The sequence below is a fragment of the Ovis aries genome, chromosome 7, assembly GCF_016772045.2.
Source record: "Ovis aries strain OAR_USU_Benz2616 breed Rambouillet chromosome 7, ARS-UI_Ramb_v3.0, whole genome shotgun sequence".
Classification (NCBI taxonomy): domain Eukaryota; kingdom Metazoa; phylum Chordata; class Mammalia; order Artiodactyla; family Bovidae; genus Ovis; species Ovis aries.
Window position 1 is genome coordinate 49,941,005 of NC_056060.1, and position 22,894 is coordinate 49,963,898.

At 47.0% G+C, this 22,894-nt stretch overlaps 2 protein-coding genes and 1 long non-coding RNA gene across 5 annotated transcripts in view; 2 read left to right on the forward strand and 1 right to left on the reverse strand.

Moving 5' to 3' along the window:
- Nucleotides 1-22,894, reverse strand: part of LIPC (lipase C, hepatic type) — a 187,223-nt gene that overhangs the window by 109,217 nt on the left and 55,112 nt on the right. The window lies entirely within an intron of this gene.
- LOC121819974 (uncharacterized) overlaps nt 1-22,894 on the forward strand; it is a 193,011-nt gene that overhangs the window by 54,607 nt on the left and 115,510 nt on the right. The window contains exons 2-3 of the long non-coding RNA XR_009601210.1: nt 15,537-15,618; nt 17,550-17,603. This is a non-coding gene — a long non-coding RNA (uncharacterized LOC121819974). The remainder of the gene's footprint in view (nt 1-15,536; nt 15,619-17,549; nt 17,604-22,894) is intronic.
- LOC114115613 (acidic leucine-rich nuclear phosphoprotein 32 family member E-like) overlaps nt 1-22,894 on the forward strand; it is a 34,304-nt gene that overhangs the window by 4,110 nt on the left and 7,300 nt on the right. Inside the window, exon 2 of the mRNA XM_042252393.2 lies at nt 1-22,894. This exon is cut by the window's right edge and continues 7,300 nt beyond it. The gene's annotated coding sequence lies outside the window, so the exon portion shown is untranslated.

Here is a 22,894-nt window from a genome sequence, read left to right on the forward strand (position 1 = left end):
TGCTACGAGACTGGAAATTAGTGCTAAACAGATAACTGGGTCTTACAGATTGGAAGGTGGAAATTCATTGAACATCTGAGAGTCCAGTAAACTCTGGCTTCATCTCTGGGACACAGAGCCCGTCAGAATATAGGTTATTTTGTTGCTTAATAGATCTTCCTTGACATGACATCCTTTCAATGTTTATAAAAGTTGCTTTAGCTTTCCAGTTTGATGCACGTTTTCATATTCATTCATTCATTTCTGAGAGCTCAGTACTGTCTGGGGTCTGAAGAATCATTCATTGTCTTTGCCCACTGAGCAATAACCCTGTAAAGGCTACCAAACAAACGCACACTAATTTTAGTAGTGCAGGGTAGAAGTGGTCTGTGGTCTGAAAGCTTTGTTCTTGGGAGAGATGGCAGGCGATAGGTTTAGAACCATACTCTGAGGTCAGTTCTTACCAGCTATGTGATCTTGGGCAGTTTGCATAAGCTCTCTAGGTCCTAGTTTTCTTATCTATGAAATGGAGATAAACCACAGCCATGATGGGGTTTTTAGAAGAGTAAAGTACCTGATACTCAGCTCAGGAAATGGAAGCTTTTATAATTACTGTTTATTCTTATATTTCAGGCATCAATCAGCCAAACTTGACAGCAAGGCAAGTGGTGGTGGGGGTTATCAGGAAGGACTTTGTGATGGGTGAGCCTTGGATAAGCTGAGTTGTGTGGAGGAGATGGGCCTTTTGCAGGCAGGAGCTGAAAACCAGAGCCGGGGCAGGTGATAGGGTTTGGGTACAGGGTGTGGGTCCCTCTGACATGAGTGGGAGAAGTGAGAGGAGGTTGGAGAAGTAGGTGGCTTGTCATGGAGGGATTCGTGGATCCCTGCAAACTGGCAGGTTGTTCAAATTTTCCCCAAGAACCAGGCCAGTCCTCATAAGCGAAGGGGAAGTGAAAATCTGTTGCTTGAGGCCTGGCTTCCCTGGAGATCTAGTATTTTATTCCCCAAATGAAATTCAATCACTGCTTCCCTGGGCAAATCCATAAATTAAGGCAAGGCTGAAAACACAGGCATTTTCTAACTTCTACATCATCCATCTCTGAGACTCTGTGGGAACTTCCAACAGGATTGGTCAGGGTAGACATAAGTCTTCTACAGGCTTAAAGGGGACACGTTACCAATGCTCGTCAAACGTTTTATTTTCCTCACTGTGGGGTTTTGTGCCCTTTAAGATGACATAGAGAATATTTTCCCCAAAGTAATAGATTTCAAAAGCCTGTAAAATGGCTGTGGGCCCCACTCACATCTTCTCTCTCCCAGCCCTTTCCAGCTCTGTCCCCAAGGGCTGGTCCATGTGGATGAACTGCTAAGTGGGATTTCTGGAAACTTGGGGCCCAGCGCCTGAATTAAGGTGGTTGTCTCAGCCCTTCCTCCTTCTATCACTTCTTTCTTTAGCTATCATGGGGCTCATGGGGCCTCAGAAGCACCTTACCCCATTCTAAGACATATCTTGGCAGAGGAAATCCAAGGCAGGTTTTGTTTTAGAAGGTCAGAGATGGCAGATTTCCCCTTCTTCCCTGGAAGAAACTGTACAGACAACCTTCTGGCTTCCTTATCCAACGCCTGTGACTTCAGTTGAAGGGAAAATATTTTTAAAGGGAAAGTGGGACCTCCCTGATGGTACAGTGGATGGGAGTCTGTCTGGCAATACAGGGGATATGGGTTCGATCCCCAGTCTGGAACGATTCCACATGTCAAGGAGCAACTAAAGACGATGCGCCACAGCTACTGAGCCCACACACTGCAACTACTAAAGCCTGTGCACATGGAGCTCATGCTCTGCAACAAGAGAAGCCACCACAGTGAGAAGCATGTGCCCTGCAATGAAGAGCAGCCCCCACCGGCTCCAATTAGAGAAAGCCCGTGCAGCAACGAAGACCCAGAGCAACCAAAACATAACTAAATAAAGTGATAATAATAATCATTAAAAAGGAAAACCTAAAGGAGCTTGGTGGGGATGCTCTCAGTCAGAGCTTGATGAACACTGGCTGATGGGGAACCCAGCCACCCTGGTGCAGGACTGATTATACTGAGACATTGCTGCTCTTGATTGACACGAGTCAGAATGAGCCTGATTATTGGTGGACTGCAGGCAGAACCCTGGGCACAATGCAAGCCAACAGAAACAGAGAGGCTGTGGAGTTCAAGGCCAAATGAACTTTGAGCCAACTGTTACCAGGCAGCAATTATAGAACATTTTACAGCCTCCCAAACTGGGAACATGTGCCATCCATTTGATTCTGACCCAGCCCTGTGAGGAAGGAGGTCTTTGCCTTGTTTCATAGGTGAGGAAGTAAGGCTCAGAGAGGCTTGTTCAAAATGTCACAGAGCTAGCATCTGGCAGAACTGGTGCTTCAGAGGGTCTCATGGCTAACCCCATGCTCCTTTCCTGGCACCATGCCACTGTCATTTGTTATACAGCCAGCAGAATGGGGCCCAGACCAGCTAATGGACTGACCCCTATGTATTCTATTCTTAGTGTGAATCACGGTAATGGTTGGGGCCTCAGTTTGCCAAGCTGCATGAAGGAGGGGACTGACTCCAACTTATTGCCAGCCCAGAAGAAAGGCATAACTACTTGGCACACAAAGAAGAAATCAAGAGGAACCAGTCTACATCACTTCCTGGGGCTGTGTCTCTTGGAGGATGATAGGCAAAATGCGAGATTAGAATAAATAGGATGAAAAAGGAAGCCTTCCAGTACCTGTGTCTCCCCTGGACAGTTCATAGGCTCTGCTCGGAGGGAACCTATCCTGCTATCTTCCCAAATGAGCCCTAGGGACTGCCTGGCTCTCAGCTGTACCAGAGACTCAGAGAACCTGGGCGCCAGAGCAGATGGACCTGGGCTGGAGGCCCAAGTTCATCATTGCTGTACTGATCGCTTAGCCCAGCTGAGACTCAGGGTCTTCATCTGTGAAATGGGGACATATGAGAACAGCATCCTGCTAGGGTTGTTGTGAGAGGTGAGACAACTCATGGACCATGCTTGGCACTCTGTCTGGCATAAGGAGTGTCCCTGGACTTCCCTGGTGGTCCAGTGGTTAAGAATCTGCCCGCCAATGCAGGGGACATGGGCTCAATCCCTGGTCTGGGAAGATTTCCCCTGCTGAGGGGCAACTAAGCCCATATGCCGCAACTACTGAGCCCACACTCTAGAGCCCAGGAGCCTCAACTACTGAGCCCAGGTGCCCTAGGGCCTGTGCCCCTCAACAAGAGCAGCCACCGCAGTGAGAAGCCTGGGAACCACGGCAAAGAGTAGCCCCCCACTCACTGCAGCTAGAGAAAGCCTGTGCAAAGCAACAGAGAGCCAGGCAGCAAACAAGCAAACCAAAAACACATAAATAATTTTTAGCAATTAAAAGAAGTGTCCACTAAATGATATGTCACTTTTATTGCTAACATTTGGTCAGTGCTCACTCTGTGTCAGGCACTGTGCTAACCACTTTCTATAAATTAAGTCACTCAATCTTATTAAACAACGTAATACAGGTAAAGAGCTTCACCTAGTTCCTGGCCTAAGGAAAGTGCTGACAGTGGTGCCTGTTGTTAACCTAAGGTTCCGCACAGTTAAACAGGTCTGGGCCTCTGCCCAGGTCCTGGGCCGTCTGTTTCATGGGGACGGAATGTCATGACCCATCTCGTGTGTCCTTCAGTGTCTCCCTTTGATGTAAATCCATTTCTTGCTCAAGGCCGAGCACAGAGGTCACCTCGTCACAGTTTTGCGGTTTCCTGATGGAGACAGACAAATAAGTCAGCAGTTGCAGTGTAGTTCCAGAGTGCCTCAGTGGGGGTGAGGATGAAGCTGCGATCATGGGAAACAGGAAGGGACAGTCACCTCTGATACGAGGGCAGAAAGGACAGGGAGGAGGTGATGGAGAAAAGACAGTGGAATTGGCCTTGAAGGAAGAGCAAGAGTATGCTGGGCAGAGCAGGGGAAAGAGGACGTATTCAGGAAGCTGTGGGCCACTGGAGAGGGGCAGCAAGCAGGCAGGGGAGCGGGTGGAGGGCCGTGGTGACCAGGCTCAGTTGCATTTTCTGTGGAGGCTGTGAGGAGCTGGGAAGAAAATGTGATTAAATCTGCCTCTTTGAAACATCGCTGGGATTGCAGAGAAAGGTTGGATGGGAGAGTGGGAGCTGCTGGGGGTCTAGAGCAGGCGTGAGGGCAGGGGGGGTCAGGGTGCGGAGAGCATGGGAGTCAGGGAGCACAGGGCAGGCAGGCTGTGAGACCTGTGGTGAAATGAGGGTCGGTGGACTTCGTGACTGGCCAGATGTGCCGGGAGGGAGAGAGAGCTGCCCAAGGTGGCTTCAGAGCTCTGACTTGGGAAGGTCTGACAAGGGAGGGTTGAGAAGGGGCTGCGTGAGGGGGCATCTGAGAAACCATTGTTCCCTCAGCACGGGCAGTTTGGTGGACAGAAGGGAGCCTCTCTGCTTTGGCCGCTGGGCGGAGGTCCTGAGTCCATGGGGACCTGGACACCCAGCAGCCGGCTCTGGCTGCCCCAGCCTGGGAGTGGTTCGTGCCCTTGACAGCATGAGGACTGTGACACAGAGGGCAGTGGAGGGGCCTGAGGATGTTTAGCTTGGGTTGAGGGACTGAAGAAGCCGTTACCCTCACCCTGACCCTTCATGTCTTCACGGAGAAGATGCAGCTCTTTGTGCTCCCAAACGCCAAGCTTCGACATGTGAGAGAGAGCTCGGAGATGCTCTATCTGGGCTCAGCATAGAGGAGACTTGTTTCTTTCTCTACAAGACGGTGACAGATCGCCTGTTTCAAGAGAAATGCGTGTAAAGTGCTCTTTCCTGCTCCTAGCACAGAGGATGTGCTCCCTAGTGGTCAGGTGGTGCCTGGAAGAACTGTCCTCGCCTCTCCCACCTGAGGTTCCCCTGCTCCCTGCCCCCGTCCCTGGAGCTCTCAGCGGAGGAGGGACGGTTGCCTCACACTGGATGTAGAAGGGCTTCAGATCAAGGGTTACCCTCCCACTCCAAGACTACTCCCACCACTTTTGGGTGAGCAGATGGATCTGGTGTGGCTACAACATGGTTTTAGCTGACAGTGAGTCAAAAAGGGGACAGCTTTCCTTTTACCCAGATTTGCTTCAGTGTGAAACAAGAAGCATGCATGTGTGTTCACTCACTTTAGTAGTGTCTGACTCTTTGTGACCCCATGGACTGTAGTCGGCCAGGCTCCTCTGTCCGTGGGATTCTCCAGGCAAGGATACTAGAGTGGGTTGTCATGCCTTCCTCCAGGGGATCTTTCTGACCCAGGGATCGAACCCATGTCTCCTGCATCTCCTGCATTGCAGACAGATTCCTTACTGCTGAGCCAGTGGGGAAGCCGGTGAGACAAGTTAGAGACTGTCAAATGGCCATAGTCAGGCCAACCTGACTTGTCTAGATTGGAGATAATCAGGACCCTTAATCCTTTGGGAGGCAGAATGGGTACACTGGAATGAGCAAGAGATTTGAGGTCAGGGAACCTGGCATGAAAGCCTGTCTTTGTCCCTTATGAGCTCTGTGACCTTGGACAAGTCATCTAACCTCTTAGACTCACATTCTTTCTCCTCTGTGTTCTTTCAAGGAAGGCAAGAGATGATGTAGGCAAAGCCCCTCACTGCACCTGGCATACAGTAAGGACACAGGAAACTATCATCCACAGCTGAACCAGCTAATGTGAGAAAAATATTAACTGGAACAGTTTCCTCTCCTCCTACCTCCCGGCTGCATCTTCACATGCTGTCCCCAGACATTTCCCCTGGAGTTTTGTCTGTGGGTTGTCATTTTGTCTGCTTGCCTTTCATCCTCCTGAAGCCTTGCTAATCGCACAGGAAGTGGGTGGGTAATGTGCTTCTCTGTTGTTCCACTGGCCTCCCAGTGAGTCGTACTGTTTTGCTTTCCTCACCACGGGGGCTTCTCACACCCTCTAATGACTGTTTTCCCTTCAGAAATGGCATATTTTTAGACAAAAGCAGTTCCTGTGGTTCATCTCTGACGGTCTGGCAGATCTCTGATTTCTCATCAGTTTTCTCTGCCTCTCTCTGGTCACATAAAACCCACTCCAGCAGCATGTGTGCAGGAAATACAGGAACCACACGCTCCCAGCAGCCTTCTCTGCTCTGAGCTGATACCCAGTGTTCAGGCACTGGGGCCCTAGGCCAGGGCTGGGTTGTCCTTGGTTGAGGCCTTGGGTCTGAGTAGTTGGGACTTGGGTGGATACTTTTTTTAGCTGCTGCCCTGCCCCTCCAGCTGGTTGTCCAGCTCCCCTGTGCCAGTGTTGGAGGGCTAGAGGGTGGTGGTTGTTTCAAAATTACCAGAAACACTCACCCTTCTTTGTTGTTGTTTGTTGTTCAATCACTTAGTCGTGTCCAGCTCTCTGTGACCCCATGGACTGCAGCACCAGGCTTCCCTGTCCTTCACCATCTCCTAGAGTTTGCCCAAACTCATGTCTGTTGAGTCGATGATGCCATCCAACCATCTCACCCTCTGTTGCCCCCTTCTCCTCCTGCCCTCAATCTTTCCCAGTACCAGGGCCTTTTCCAATGAGCTGGCTCTTCACATCAGGTGGCCAAAGTGTTGGAGCTTCAGCATCAGTCCTTCCGATGAATATCCAGAGTTGATTTCCTTTAGGATTGACTGGTTTCATATCCTTGCAGTCCAAGGGACTCTCAAGAGTCTTCTCTAGCACCACAGTTCAAAAGCATCAATTCTTGGCTCTCAGCCTTCTTTATGGTCCAGCTCTCATATCTGTACATGACTACTGGAAAAACCATAGCTTTGACTATACTGACCTTTATCAGCAAAGTGGGGTCTCCGCTTTTTAATATGCTGTCTAGTTTTGCCATAGCTTTTCTTCCAAGGAGCAAGTGTCTTTTAATTTCATGGCTGTGGTCACCATCCACAGTGATTTTTCAGCCCAAGAAAATAAAATCTGTCACTGCTTCCACTTTTTCCCTATCTATTTGCCATGAAGTGATGGGACTGGATACCATGATCTTAGTTTTTTGAGTGCTGAGCTTCAAGCCAGCTTCTTCATTCCCATCAAGAGGCTCTTTAGTTCCTCCTCACTTTCTGTCATGAGACTGGTATAATCTACATATCTGAGGTTGTTGATATTTCTCCTGGCAATCTTGATTCCAGCTTATAATTCATCCAGCCTGGCATTTTACATGATGTACTCTGCATATAAGTTAAATAAGCAGGGTGACAATGTACACCCTTGTCGTAGTCCTTTCCCAATTTTGAATCCATCCATTGTTCAATGTAAGGTTCTAACTGTTGCTTCTTTACCTGCGTATAGGTTTCTTGGGAGGCAGGTAACTTGGTCTGGTATTCCCATCTTTTTAAGAATTTCCCACCGTTTGTTGTGATTCCTACTGTCGAAGGCTTTAGTGCAGTCAGTGAAGCAGAAGTAGATGTTTTCTGGAATTCTCTTGCTTTCTCCATGAAAAAGAGCTTAAGTGCACTGGGTAAATATGGAAAGTTCATAGTCTGTGAGGGATGCTGTGCAAGGCATAAAGGAAGTTAAGGAAATGCACACAACTGGGCCCCTGCCACCAGGGAGCTTCAGTGGGGAGGTGTGCAAGAGCAGCAGGAGGGGAGCCTAAAGAGACAGAGGAGGGAGAGGGCTACAGGGAGAGAGCTACCAAGGACAGATAGGATTGGGTGAGGTTATGGGGAGGCTGGAGGCCCACCCTTAGGCAACCTGCCTTTCCTAAGCCTCTCTACACAATGAGGATTGGGTGGTCTTTCTTCTCTCTTTGGTTTAATTCATTCATTTAGTTAAACTTTTGGAGGACTGACTCTACTCTAAATACTTTTTTAGTCACTGTTTAACCCACCTCTACATCACTATGACGTATGTGCAGCATTCAGATCATTTCTTTGCCCTTCTGTGACCATGACTGATATGGCTAATGGATTGTTAGTCATTCTTCTATACCACGCCTAGTATCATCTTAAAATCCTCCATACAGCGGTCATCTCTGATGGAATGGAATTGGTACCTGAACTGAAAGCCATCTGTATCTTTGGCCTAGACTCCTAGATCACTGGATATGTGCTGAGGCCTCTGTACATTTCAAAAGTTTATGATTTCCCCCACAAAATGCTGCCATGCTTCAATTTTTTCTGCCTTTCTTTATGGAAGCCTATTTCTCTCCCCTTGCTTAGAAGACTAGAGAGGTGTTAGATATTAGGAAATTGAAAGGCAAGCAGACAAAAGGATAAACCTCCACCTTTATCTACTTGTAGTTGGATTGTGTTAGATAGACCTAAAGTTTTGACTTTGGATCATGGGGTTAAATGTGATACTTTCTGTATTTTTGTTTTTTTAAGTTTTACTTTTTTACAGAAACAGTACATTTTTTTCTTTTATTTAGCTCCACTGGGTCTTCGTTGCTGCGTGCAGTCTTTCTCTAGCTGCAGTGAATGGGCTTCTCATTGCGGCGGGTTCTCTTGGGACAGCATGTGGCTCTAGGGCGCATGGGCTCAGTAGTTTGATGCATGGGCTTCGTGACACTAGAGCATGTGGGATCGTCCCAGACCAAGGATTGAACCCATGTCTCCTGCCTTGGCAGGCAGATTCTTAGCCACTGGACCACTACGGAAGTCCATAAAAATGCATTTTGTTTACTCAGACTTGATCACTGTATACCCTTTTGTACCTTTTGAACAGTGAACCATGTGACTATATTGCCTAATAAAAATAAAGTCGATAAATTAAAAGCTTGTCTTTGTGTTTGCACCTGTGAATACCCTTTATTCTTAAAAGTCAAAGAACATATTCCTTGAAGATACTAAGGAGGTGGAAAGTCATCTAGCATTTGGGAAAGATGTTTACTGAGAGGTGATCAAGATATGATACTGGGGTCTTTGATATACGCAGGATCCTTGTATGTAACTGGCATAAACTCCATTATTTGAGCACTCTCAATCACTTTTGTGACTTAAAAAATAAAGTCTAGGTAGAGGTGAATTTATTCTGCAGCAAGTGAAACTTAAAAAAATATTATTTGGCTGTGCTCAGTCTTAGTTGTGGCATGTGGGATCTTTTTTCAGTTGTGACATGTGGGATCTTCAGTTGTTGTAGGTGAATTCTGAATTGCAGCATGTGGGATCTAGTTCCCTGACCAGGCATTGAACCTGGGGCCCCTGCATTGGAGACTTGGAATCTTAGCCACTGAGAAGCCAGGAAAGTCCCAGCAAATGAAGTTTAAGCTTAGGCCCTCACTTACAAGGTGTCTTTTGTACTTTCATGTCTAATTTTATACTTGTAATTTTGCTTTCTTTTTCTTAAAGTGAGCGTTTTCTCCCTGTCTCCAACAATCTGGGGCTTTGGCCTCATATAGCCAGGCTCTGCTATGGGTAGAGAGGCACTGTTCTTGTTGATCTGTACAGTGTTCAATGTCACCAACTCCTTGATTCTCCTTGGTATATGCTGGGAACAGAGTACCTGCCTTTTTCCCTATTCTTTGTTTGTTTGTTTGTTTCTTCTCCAGAAGCCTTATTCATTAATAACTAGAATCTACTTCTATGATAGTAACTAGAATTTTACTAGCGGGTGGGTCACTTCTATGGAGGGACTCCTGTAAAGACTAGCATCTTTCTCTCCTCTGGGCTGTAAAGATGGTGGCCAAGGCTCCTGCAGTGAGTGACGCACCCCGAAGCTGCTCAGCCTCCTTATCTGAGCCAGGTGAGCAATAGGGCTGGCCCTTTTAGAAAGCAACTGATTTTCAATCCATAGAGTTTTGGAAGAGAAGGCCTTACTATATAGCCTTGGGCCCAAGTCAAATGTTCTCAACCAATGAGAGGGTCAAAAAGACTTATACTGTGCTCTTAGTAACCCTGACTGTGTGTATGGTTGTGACTCTGGTTGGCCTGGAAATGAGCTTAGAATCCTTAATACTCCAACATGATCATAAAACAATTTTCTCTGATCCTTTCTAAGTTATTAGAAGAAAAATAGGAACAATAGTGAGTCAATGCTTTATGTTTATCGTACCTTGTCATGGCCTTTTAGATCAAGCAGGACAGCCCTGGGTGTGGACAGGGGCAGCACAGCTGAGATATACTAAGTCAACACCTCTGTGTGAATTCTAGCAGCTGTGCAAATAAGTGGGTGCAAGGTGGAGGGCTTGACCAGGCAGAGGAGCCAAGGTTCACAGGAAGGAAAGAAACCAATTTAATGAAAGTGGATTATAAAGCACACAAGCCTTAATGTGGCTATAATGTCCCAAGCCCAGCACAGTTCCATGGAGTCTGTATAGGGCAGCTTTTTTGCTGGGGTTTTCAATCTAGGCTGAACTCTAACTGCTCTGCAGTGGGCCTTTGTGTCATTTTAAAAGTTCCCTAAGTGATTCTAATGTTTGTCCAGACGTGAGAACCACAACACAGTTGAACATTGTCAGTAGGTATTAACCGCAAATTCCTGGCGAGGATATCACAGAGCTGGAAAGGGTAACTCAGGTTGGGAATCACATTGGGACTTATGGACCACCCATCTCAGGAGTTAGATCAAGAAAGACATTATTATTCCAAAGCAGTGGTTCTCAAACGTGAGTGTGTGTGAGTCCCCTGGAGGCCTTGCTAAAGCTTCTATTACTGGGCCTCACCCTGAGAGTTTCTGGTTCATTAGGTCTGGGACCCCCAAACCAACGCATCTGACATGTCCCAGGAGATGCTGACGCAATGGGTCTGGGGACCACACTTTTGGAACCACTGTTGTAGAGGACACAGGTCTTGGCCCTGAGAGGTGTTGCTGGTGAAGTGGAAAGACTGTGAGTCTAGGAAGTTGAGGACCTGGATTCAGGCCCTGGCTTTGCCATGACTCGCGCACAGACTGTGCGGCCTAGGGTGAGCATGTGCCCTCTCTGAGCTCAGTGTTTTTGTCCGTTATATGGGGATAAGATGAACTGTTTACCTGTCTCCAAGGTTTGAGAGGGATAATCAGTAATACATTTCATTTGGAATTTACCAGGTACTGAACATTCTCCATGCATGATTTTGATTATTTTTCTCAACATTTTTATGAAGTAGGTCCTCTTATTCTTATAGGCTCAGAGACTGAGTTTAGGCAGCTTCAGTACCTTGATAGGAGCGTTGAGTCAGAGGCTGTTCTGGCCAACCTCAGAGTTCAAGCTGTCAACCACTGAGCTATCCTTGACCCTCAGTTGGAAACCCTGTGAGCACTAAGATCTGCCAAGCAGCATCTAGCTGTGTTTTTTCTGAGTGGTGAGCAGGGCTTGATGTAAGGGGTACCTGGTGGGCGAATCACTCTGCAACAGTGAGCAAACCCCAATTAATTCAAGTCTGGGCAGATCAGGAGGGGTTCCAAGAGAAAACACAACAAAACACATCAATCACTCTGTAACTCTGTTTGAGAACGGGCCACTCAGTTAAGACATAGGCATTAATTAGGAGGAAGAAAGGAGCAGAACAAACAGCCAGCAGGAAGACCAGAGGCCTCTGTAACAGGCTGACCGAAGCCCAGGAAAGCTGCCTCCTGGAGACCTGGCAGCAGATCACAAAGGCTGGCACCAATTCATTAAGTCAAAGCAGCCATCGTGGGGAAAGGGCTCTTTGAAGCAAGAAAAAATGCTTATGAGAGACATCAGGAAAAGTCATCCAGTGGGACCCAATATGTGCAAATCAGAAACCGTGAGCTGAGGTGCTACTCAGGGGAGCTTGCAGAGATAAGGAGCCTATAATCAAAGATTCTGCACCTCGAACTAGGAAGCCTTGGAGAGATGGGTGTCTTTGGGTCACTGGGAACAAGACCCCATGTTCAGGGCTGGGTGATTGGGACAGGTGATCCCTGAAGATCATTGCAGCTCTTAGATCCAGGGGTGACCTGGAAGCTGGATCCATGCTTCAAGGGTCTACCAGATTTGTTTCCCCAGGTAAGTTGTTTGGGTAGGGGTACAATGAATGAAAAAAAAATATTGATTATCAGAGAGAATTTGATAATGTTTCATGCTAAAGTTTATTAGAAGAAAACTTGTTATAACTTTTACACATGGGTAGGAATGTTGTCATTTTCACATGGAGATTTCCATGGACAGAGCAACCCGGTGGGCTATAATCCAAGGGGTTGCAGAGTAGGGCACGACTGAGCGACTAATACTCTGACTTTTCACAGGAATGTTGTGTAACATACTTGTTGTTTAGTTGCTAAGTCGTGTCCAACTCTTTGTGAACCCTTGGAGTGTAGCCCACCAGGCTTCTCTGTCCAGGGGTTTTCCCAGGCAAGAATACTGGAATGGGTTGCCGTGTCCTTCTCCAGGGGCTCTTCCTGACCCAGGGATTGGATCTGTGTCTCCTTCATTGCAGGCAGATTCTTTACCTTGGAACCACCAGGGAACCTAAACTACTTTATGATTAAAAGGAAATGGGATTATGTGAGGGGTCTGATAAGGCAACAGATGCCTAAAAAATGCTTTGAAATCTGTAACTGTTATTCATTGGAATAAAGGCATCACAAAAACTCAGATCATTTTCTGAACAAAGAGCTATGAAAAATGACCTTACTCAGTAATTGCAACAATTAGAAGAGTTTTATTTGATCTGGTAAGAGAAGCGAGAATCCATATGCATCTTACGAGTTCAGATGCTCAGCCTCCGGTAATGATGAAATGGGGCCATGTGAGTGGGCAGAAAAATAGAAGATGTCCTTTGATGTGGACAAGATTATGATGTGTTTAGCAGCAAGTAACCCAAACACATTCAAAAGCAGAGACATTACTCTGCCGACTAAGGTCCGTCTAGTCAAGGCTATGGTTTTTCGAGTAGTCATGTATGGATGTGAGAGTCGGACTGTGAAGAAGGCTGAGCGCTGAAGAATTGATGCATTTGAACTGTGGTGTTGGATAAGACTCTTGAGAGTCCCTTGGACTGCAAGGAGATCCAACCAGTCCGCTCTGAAGGAGATCAGCCCTGGGATTTCTTTGGAAGGAATGATGCTAAAGCTGAAACTCCAGTACTTTGGCCACCTCATGTGAAGAGTTGACTCATTGGAAAAGACTCTGATGCTGGGAGGGATTGGGGGCAGGAGGAGAAGGGGACGACCGAGGATGAGATGGCTGGATGGCATCACTGACTTGATGGACGTGAGTCTGGGTGAATTCCGGGAGATGATGATGGACAGGGAGGCCTGGCGTGCTGCGATTCATGGGGTCACAAAGAGTCAGACACGACTGAGTGACTGAACTGAACTGAACTGAACCCAAACAACAGATGAACTGGTTGGCTCTGACCTAATGGGTGTTGTAGGGGAGCAAAATTTTCTACCCCCGAAAGTCTAGCAGGCAGATTATTTTGAGTTGAAAACAATCAATGCACAAAGATTCAGGAAGAAACTTGAACTTTCTCCCTAACTGCCTAAAAGAATTTAGATAGAGGCCTATTCCTGAAATAGAGCTAACACCAGAGACCTGGCTAAGGGTGATGGGGGAGACTCAGCAGGGCTTGCAGACCAGAGTCCGCTCCACCCATTGTCTCTGTGGTGGCCCAGCAAACATTTATTTACCAGACATTTGCGTTTCCATTTTCAAGTGAATTGCCTTCTTGTCCTTTGAAGTCCCAAACCACTAAACCCAACATACATTTTTGTCTTTGATTAAAGACAGCTTTTAAAGTGAGGACTTTAGCTATTTTGGTGAGTTACTCTGTTTTCTTGGGTCTCTACCATGTACACATTATTAAACTTTCATTTGATTGTCTTCTGTTAATGTTTCTCCTATCAATTTAATTCTTAGACTAGCCAGAAGAACCTAAAAGGATAGGAAATTTTCTTTGTCCCTGACAGTATAAACCAGAGAAGAATTTTGGTCTTTGCAGCCTGTTTGTCTCCTGTGATGAGAGTTTGGTCAAGATAGCTAACAAAGTACTTAAAATAACTAGATCCTTAGAACTTAGGAGCCATGGCAATGATGTAGCTTATTGATTAATTTTATATGTGAGAAACTGAGGTCCAGAGAGCTAAGTGGCTAACCCCATAACTAATTAGAGAATGCATTGTATTTAAGATGGAAAACATTAGTCTTACCTTTCATGAAACTAAGGTATCTGATTAAGGCCACCTTAAAATGTGTGGGAGATTTCTAGAACATTTTTAGTTTGATGAGATGGAAAGTTGACCAAATGCTCCTACAGAATGCCAGATTGCATTGCTGTGAAAAGACAAATCATTGAGACAAATAGATACCTCATGACTAGTATGATTTTCCAAATAATCTTACATAAGTGATTTCTAATAAATCATACAGACAGGACTTCACAGTGAAATCACAAATGACTTTAAAACAAGCATAATGACGACAGCCCAAACATCTGTTGGTTTTGAGAGTAAATCTCCCTATTTTGGAACTGGCATTTAACCATCAGGAGATGGGGCTTGATAGAACTTCAGAGGATTACTAGATAAACAACAGAGCATCTAACTCCTTGGCCCCTGTGTTAATTAGAAGCAACTGATATCAGGGCTCTGGTTCTCAATCTCTAGTTTCATGTGTACTTATATGTACCTGGGTTGACCACAAACACACACACAGTAGATGGCAGAGGACAGAGAGCTTGGCACTCTAGGATGTGTTATTGGTGATGATTGCCCTCTGTGACTTAACTTCCCACTTTTGACTCTCTACACTTGTCTGAATCTTCCTGCTGTAGCTGATTTCTCAGGCACATGAATGTCTGACCCAAGCCCTTCATTGGCTCCCTCCAGCTCACTGTATCATCTTTGAACTCCACCATTAGAGATCATACCTCAGCTCTGCTCTCAGTTGGACATTTGGTCTTCTTCTCTTCTGTAAAACCCAGCCCTGCATTCAGTAATTTCCTATTATCTTTATTTATCCAATCACTTTAATTTCACATTTAAAACTTTTCCCATTTTCTTGTGGAATTTCACAGAATTCTTTCCAAATGTGGTTTTTAAAACCTTAACTCTTCATTAGTACTATGTAAGAGCAGGCTATGTCAGAAGCCAGTGTGAAAACCACTGGAGCAAATAAGTATCAATTGTGCTTGCATGCTAAGTTGTTTCAGTCATGTCCAATTCTTTACAACCCTATAGACTGTAGTCTGCCAAACTCCTCTGTCCATGGGATTCTCCAGGCAAGAATACTAGAGTGGAGGAGCCATGTCCTCCTCCTGGAAATCCTCCTGACCCAGGGATCGAACCTGTGTCTCTTATACCTTTTGCACTGGAGGTGAGTTCTTTTCTACTGGTGCCACCTAGTCCATCAGTAAGCACATCCCACTCCACAGGGCAAAGAGTTGAGGTTAGGGAGGCACTGAGGTGAGCCAAGTTGACCTCTTCTGACGGGAAGGACAGGAGGGACGAGGGCTCATGGGGGCCATATGTGACCAAGAATCTTCTGGTCTCTGAAGGGATGAGATATAGAAACTCCAAAGGTCTAGAGATGTGATAGGGCTGAAATAATAGGGCTTTTATTTACTCTAGAGCAAACCAGTAATAGTCCTATTCTTATATTTGCACTTTAAAGGTAAAGTACAAGAAAGACCCCACTGTTTTGATGCCTGGTGATGTTGCTGAAAGTTCTAGGACCAACTCCAAGAAGACTGAAAGTGAGTTAGAAAATTGCATTCTGGGACTTCCTTGGTGGCCCACTGGTTACATGTATTTTCAAGATGGTGGAAAAGAAGGACGTGCACTCATCTTCTGCTATAACACCAAAACTGCAACTAGCTGCTGCACACCCACTGACAGGAGGATGTTGGAACCTACCAAAAAAAGATTCCCCATGTTCAAGGATAAAGGTGAAACAGCAATGAGACAGTAGGAGGGGTGCAGTCACATTAAAATCAAACCCCATACCCACCAGAGAATCTGGGAGGGCACAAACACAGCCTTGTGTGCACCAGGACCCGGGGCAAAAGAGCCATGACCCCGCAGGAGACTGAGCCAGACCAGCCTGTGAGCATCTGAGGGTCTCCTGCGGACACATGGGTTAGTAATGGTCTGCTGTGGACAGGGGCATTGGCAGCAGCAGTCCTGGGAGGTGTGGCATATTGGCATAAGTCCTCTTGGAGGAGGTCATCATTAGCCCTACCATAGAGCCTGTAGCATCACAGACTCAATGGACACGAGTCTGAGCAAAATCCCAGGAGACAGTGAAGGCCAAGGAAGCCTGGCCTGCTACAAACCATGGGGTCACAAAGAGTCAAATATGACTTAGAAACTGAGCAACAACCAGTGGTTAAGAATCTGCCTTCCAATGCAGAGGAAGTGGTTTGATGCCTGGTTGAGGAACTAAGATTCCATATGCCATGGGGCAACTAAGCCCATGCATCTCAACTACTGGGCCTGAGCTCTAGAGCCTTTGAGCTGCAACTAGAGAAAAGCCCATGAGCTGCAATGAAGGTCCCACATAGTGCAGCTAAGATCTAATATAGCCAAATAAATAAATAGATAAATGAATAAATATTAAAAAAAAGAAAATTGCATTACTGCTCAAACCTGAGAAGCTCAAGACTGGCTTAGGCTGTGATAAATAGCAATGAAAGAAGAGTGGTTCAGAGGCTTTAGGCTCTTTAAATCTCAGGCTAAATAAAATGCTTTCTTTGTACTAGTTAAGTATTTGTCACTATGTGCTCTTCTACTGAAAAGCCGTGTTGAGTTCTCGGTGTAGGGGAGAGCAGGCTGGTATTTGGCTCAGCTAACCCTGTGGATGGGAAGCTGAGGTCTGATGAGCCTGGCTCTGTCACTCAGGTGGCACTGCCCAACCACAGGTGCCCACAGTACTTACATTGCCAGCATCACAGTTCAGGAAATAGTCACAACAAAGGCCACTGTATTTAAAGACAGAAAGGGACATGTATGCTGCTGCTGCTGCTGCTAAGTTGCTTCAGTCATGTCCGACTGTGTGTGACCCCATAGACGGCAGCCCACCAGGCTCCTCCATCCCCGGGATTCTCCAGGAAAGAAATACTGGAGTGGGTTGCCATTTCCTTCTCCAATGCATAAAAGTGAAAAGTCAAAGTGAAGTCGCTCAGTCGTGTCCGACTCTTGGCGACCTCATGGACTGCAGCCTACCAGGCTCCTCCGTCCATGGGATTTTCCAGGCAAGAGTACTGGAGTGGGGTGCCATTGCCTTCTCCGAGGGACATGTATATTGGGGGATAAAAGCTTGAGAAGGAGGCAAGTGTGTGTTCCTTTCATCATGATCTATTTAACACAAAATAGTGCTTTTGGCAATATTTTCCCCCAAAATGAAAGCTTTGGATTTCAAATGGGGTTATTTGCCTTTCATCTGTTTTCTCTACTGTTCTATTTTCTGATCCATTACTTTCATCTTGGAAACCTGTCATTGTATCTCTTGTATCAATGTAACATCATTCAAGGAGCTTTTTCCTCTCTGGGTCAGAGTTTTTAATATCAGGCAATTTAAATGATTTTTTGTGTATTGACCTCAATATTTGAGAGTCATGTAAGAGGTATTGTGAAGTCAAATGTTCAAAAATAATGAGTACCTTTATTTGATGTTTTCTTCCCCCAGATGAGCACAACAGTCGAGAATCCTAAGGGGCTGGATGGGAAGCTGGAAAAGGTGGTAAGTACCCAAGGCTGGGCTGCTGAGGAAGAGAGCAGGAGAGAGGCTGGAAAGACAGGACTGGATAAGACAGATATGTGCTCAATCTCACAGAGAGGAGACCTGAAGCATTTTTCTCTCTTTCCTGTTAAGAGGAGGAGCATGGCTGGCCCAGGCTGGTTGCAGGGGTTCAGATGGAGGAGATAAGCTGGGACAAGAGGGTTGGTGCTATAGCAGGAAGGTGAGCGGTGGGCAGGAAGCCGGAGTCCGCCTGGGCTGGCACGTTGTGGATACATCACAGCAAGAAGGGGCTGCAGGGGAGGGGAGAGCACACGGGAGAGAGCAGAGCAGGTTCTGAAAGCTTGACTTGGTCTGGGTTATAGACTCCCACAGAGGCAAAAATGTTTTTGGTGAAGCATCCTTCTAAAGACTTCGATTCACCAATTTAAACATTTATGTAACTTTCCCTTAGAATAGCTATGTAGGTTGTAGGAACCCAGAGCATAAACCTTGGTGTCCCACTGAAGGGACTGATCTCCCTGCCATCCAAGTGCTAACCAGACCTGACCCTGCTTAGCTTCTGAGATCAGATCAGATTGGGCACGTTCAGGGTGTTTTGGCTGTAGACAGGACTGATCGCCCAGTCTGCCTGTGAGATGATTGGTCAGAGTGAACAGGGCATTAGAAGGAGTGTTATGGCACTGGGAGGCACCAGGAGAGGGGCGTGGCCTTTACTGGGAGAGGTCCTTTCAGGCTAACCACAGCTGGTGCAGTTATACGAAGAGACCCATTCTCAGAGAGTGTTGAGACTTCCCCAAGGTTGTCAGTATTAGAGCTTGAGTTCAGACTCTGGTCTGTGGACTGGAGAGCCACTCTCTTTGCACATGGCCATACTGGCTTAGAGTTAGGACCCTTGGTCTTGAATCCTGGCTTTGCCAGTTACTAGCTGTGTGAGCCTGAGTGAGTTATGTAATCTTTTGAGCCTTAGCTATGTCATCTGATGAATAAAGATCATAGGATTATAGGGAAGATGAAATAAAAATTCATTCATAGGGTTTAGCACAATGAATGCCTCGCATGGTAAGTGTTCAAAACACATAGCTGACTATTGATTCTGTGTACAAAATAGATAACTATAAGAACCTACTATAGTGCTCTGTGGTGACCTAAATGGGAAGGAAATCCAAAAAAGAGGGGATGTATGTATGCATATAGCTGATTCACTTTGTTGTGTCGTAGAAACTAACATAGCATTGTAAAGCAACTATACTCCAATAAAAATTGACTAAAAAAACAACAGGTTAGCTGCAAGTAGCCCAGTATTCAGAGAAGAGAGAATTTCAGAAGCCTCCACGGGGGAGGGGAGGCTTGAATCAGACCTGAGCAAGGGGATGAGGCCTGACAGAAATAAGCTCAGAGGAGTAAAGTGGGGTAAGCCCACCATGAGTGTGTCATGAAGGAGTAAGGGGAGAAGGGATGGACAGAGGAAACAGTAAGGCAGAAAAAGGCTAGTATTTGCAGGCTGGTTGGTTGCTTGCTTGCCTGCTTTAAACTAACCTTCAGGTCAAATAGTGTAGTGAGGTTGGGGGGGGGGGGTCTGCCTGCCTCCCTAGGAAGACCAGGGTGCCATTGCAAGCCTGACACAGCCTCTGTGCATCCTGAAGGAAAGGGTAAAGGACGCTGGGAGGTGTGTCCATGTGCATAATAATTGAAGCTGTAAAGGAGTATGGTGTGGGGGAGGGGTGATGTTTCTAGATGAGTTTTTGCCATGCTCTCGGTGGGTTAGAAACTGTAATTACCAACTTCCCTTACTTTTCTGTCTTCTCTCTCACACACACAACAGACTAGCACAGGGCCTGCTCAGACATATATTTAAAAACCAGGCGTCTCGGGGGTTGTGTGCTCTCGATCTTCTGGCTTTGCTTGTTTGGCTTGTGAGGAGGTGTTGACCCAACCTGCTTGACACTTTCTCTCCTGACCCAGTGGTGACACCTGCTCAGGCCCCTAGGGAACCTCAGTCTGGAGGTCTGTCCTTTGCTCTCTGTCTTCCCTGGTTACCTTGTTGGCAAGCAGTAGGAACCAGCTCTTTGGAGCCAGGGTCTGGCTTCTGTCCCTCTCCCTGAATTGTCTGGTTGTAGGGAGAGCTCAGACAGCTTTCTGTGACCCACCGAGTCACACTGACATGCCCCTTAATACTTCAGAGTCCGCTCACGTATATGATTAGTCCTCACCACTCAGGAGGCAGGACAGGGACTAGAGACCAGTGTTCAGAGGGACTAAGCCTCTTTTCCCAGTCAAGGAGCACACTGACGCTGGCCCTCAAACTTGGGCTCCATCAGCCTTCTTTGCACTGAGCTAGCAGCTGGAAGACCTGGAGTAAATGATGTGGGATTTCCCTCCCATCTCAGTCATCCACGGAAGATGAGAACAAAACAGGCAGACAGGGAGGCCCTTTGCCACAGTGGGTCTCATCTACCCCTGGGGAACAAATGGTCCCTGGTTTCCATCCTCCATAACCTGGGGCTGCTCCAGTGGAGTCCCTGCTGGGAGGGTGGGCTTGGAATCAACTTTTTGGATTCTCCTGCAGCGTTCTGGGGGCTACCGAGTAATATAGGAATAATTGAAGAGCTGCACAAGTGCTAATGAGTACCACAAATGACTCCATGGACCTGTCTTGGCAGGCAGGACCTGGCAGAGGAGCAGAGCTTGGTCCTTGAAGTGGTTCTGTAGGCCCAGTCCCTCTGCCTGGGCCTGCAGAGGCCAGAGCTTAGCCAGTAGGCTCCCTTCAGACTGCCTGGGAGGGGAGAATAATGTGGGAGGCCTCTGAGCCAGGTTGTGCCCCTCTCACATACGAGGGGAAGTCAAGAGCTGCCAGGCAGGTGAGAAAACCCAATTGGCGATTACCCTGCTCCACAGAGCCTTACTTCTAAGGCACGGGTTTGGGTTCATCTGGCCCATTCCTGCACGGCCTGGGCTCTCTCCTCTTGTGCTTAGAATTAATTTGTCTGAGTGGGGACAGAACAGGGAGGGATATTTCTTTCTTTGGTGTTGGTCTGGGACCCACTTAGGGAAGAAATGTGTGCATATGTGTGTGTGTGTGATTGTGAATGTGTGTGTATGTGCACATGTGTGTATGAACCAATGGAATGGATTATAGATGATGTAGAAAGTGGACCAGTGATAACAACTCTTTAAGAGTTTAGGATAAACTCTTGTCCTAACTCAAAAAGCCTCTGGATACACACAAAATGTGATCTTGCTTTGTGGGATGAGTTGGAGCCAGAAGGACCCCTCTCTTGGACCTAGATGTTTATCCACTTATTCAATCAATTGTGTTAAAACACTCATCAGCATTTATCTAGCACCTACTATATACCATGCACTATGCAGAGATGGAAGAGGAAATGGCAAGCCACTCCACAATTCTTGCCTGAAAACCCCAGGGACAGAGGTGCCTGGCAGGCTACAGTCCATGGGGTCGCAAAGAGTCGAACACGACTGAGCTACTGAGCACACACGCACAGATTAGGGCTTCCCAGGTGGCGCTAGGAGTATAGAACCTGTCTGCCAATGCAGGAGACACAAGAGATGCAGCTCAACCCCTTGGTTGGGAAGATCCCTTGGGGGAGGGTGTAGCAACCCACTCCACAATTCTTGCCTGGAAAATCCCAGGGACAGAGGAGCCTGGTGGGCCTCAGTCCATGGGGTCACAAAGAGTTGGACACGACTGAAGCAACTTAGCACAGTACACATGCACAGATTGGACTAAGATGCAGCCTCTTCCTCTCTTCGAAGTGCTCACACTGTTATAGGGAAGGTGGAAACGTTAGCAAGGAGGCAAAAAATATATAATAAAATACAGTGTGATACATGCAAGAAATAGGTAAAGAGATGATAGAAGCCAAGAGGAGAAGGAATCTAACTCTGGGGGCAGAAGGATGAGGCTTGGCATGCAGCTTGGATGAGGTGTGGATGTTGGCTGGGTACGAGAGGGGGTGCAAGGCCAGCATAGTACTTTCTGGGACTTCCAGGAGCAGGCCTGGGTACTAAGCAGGAAACAGTGGCAGGTAGGTGTGGATGGGTGGACAGAGCAGGGTGTGAAAGTTTTAAGGAGAAGCAGAATCTGGAATTTAAAGGGAATTTGGACCAGGGAGAGGAGGAGGCATCCTAAGAAGGTCAGTCAATGTTAGTGAAGTGCAGAGGCTCAGGTGAGCGTGGAGCTCTTCACTTCAGCACACAGGGAGCAGCAGTAACCTCTCTTTTGCAGCAGGGACCACCTCCTTCTCTGCACCTGAGTGTTATCCCCTTCACTCCCATCTGGGTGTCTGCACATCTGTGAGGCAAGTCTTGCTGGCTTGCTTTCTTTCCCTGTAACCAGCCTGTGCACCAGCCCCAAACACAGCTCCCTTAAGCATTATGCTGTAGTCACTCCTTTGTTTAAGAGCTTTGATGCTCCCTGTTTCAGAGACGCACCCATCTGGCCCGTTGCCCTTTTACAGACGAGAAAAGCAAGGGCCAAGAGGCTAAATGAGACGGCCGTTCTCCAAGCCTTTTGGTGCTTGGTCCTCCTATTCTTTGTCTGACTCCTTCCCTCTCTCAGATGCTCCTGTTTCCCCCAGCTCCCTAGTCTGGGACCCTATTATTTCTCAGCTCCATGGCTTGTCCAGACCCTCCCTGGGAGACACAGAGATAAGGCAGAAAATAAATCTAATGTACTCAGCTGTCGGTCACTTTGAGTTTGCAGTTTTCAGTGTCCTTAGAGACAGAAGCCAGGTGTTTGTGTCTTCAGCTATTGTAGAGCCAGTTAAGTGGTGATCATTAGGAGGTGGAAAGACTTCCAGAGCAGACTTCTGGGCTTCCCTGGTAGATAAGATGGTAAAGAAACTGCCTGCCATGCAGGAGATGAAAGTTTGATTTCTGGGTCAGGAAGATCCCCTGGAGAAGGGAATGGCAACCCATTCCAGTATTCTTTCCTGGAGAATTCCATGGAGAGAGGAGCTTGGGGGGCTGCAGAACATGGGGTTGCAAAGAACCAGGTATGACTGAGCGACTAACACTTTACTTGAAGTGGTGCTCATTAGGAGTTGGAAAGACTTCTGGGATCAGGCCTCAAGGGGCTCCACTCTGACACCTACAGGTAAGCTTGGAAGCAGAGAGGCAGGACCTACACGGCCTTGCAGGGGAGTCCCCAGGACGAAACTCTTCTTAGGGAAAAGGGAGAGGCTATGCCTGGCTGTTGTTCTGATCTTAGAGGAACCTGTCCAGGGCTGCTGGGGACCTATAAGGCAAGGAGAAAGCGTGCTGCTTGCACG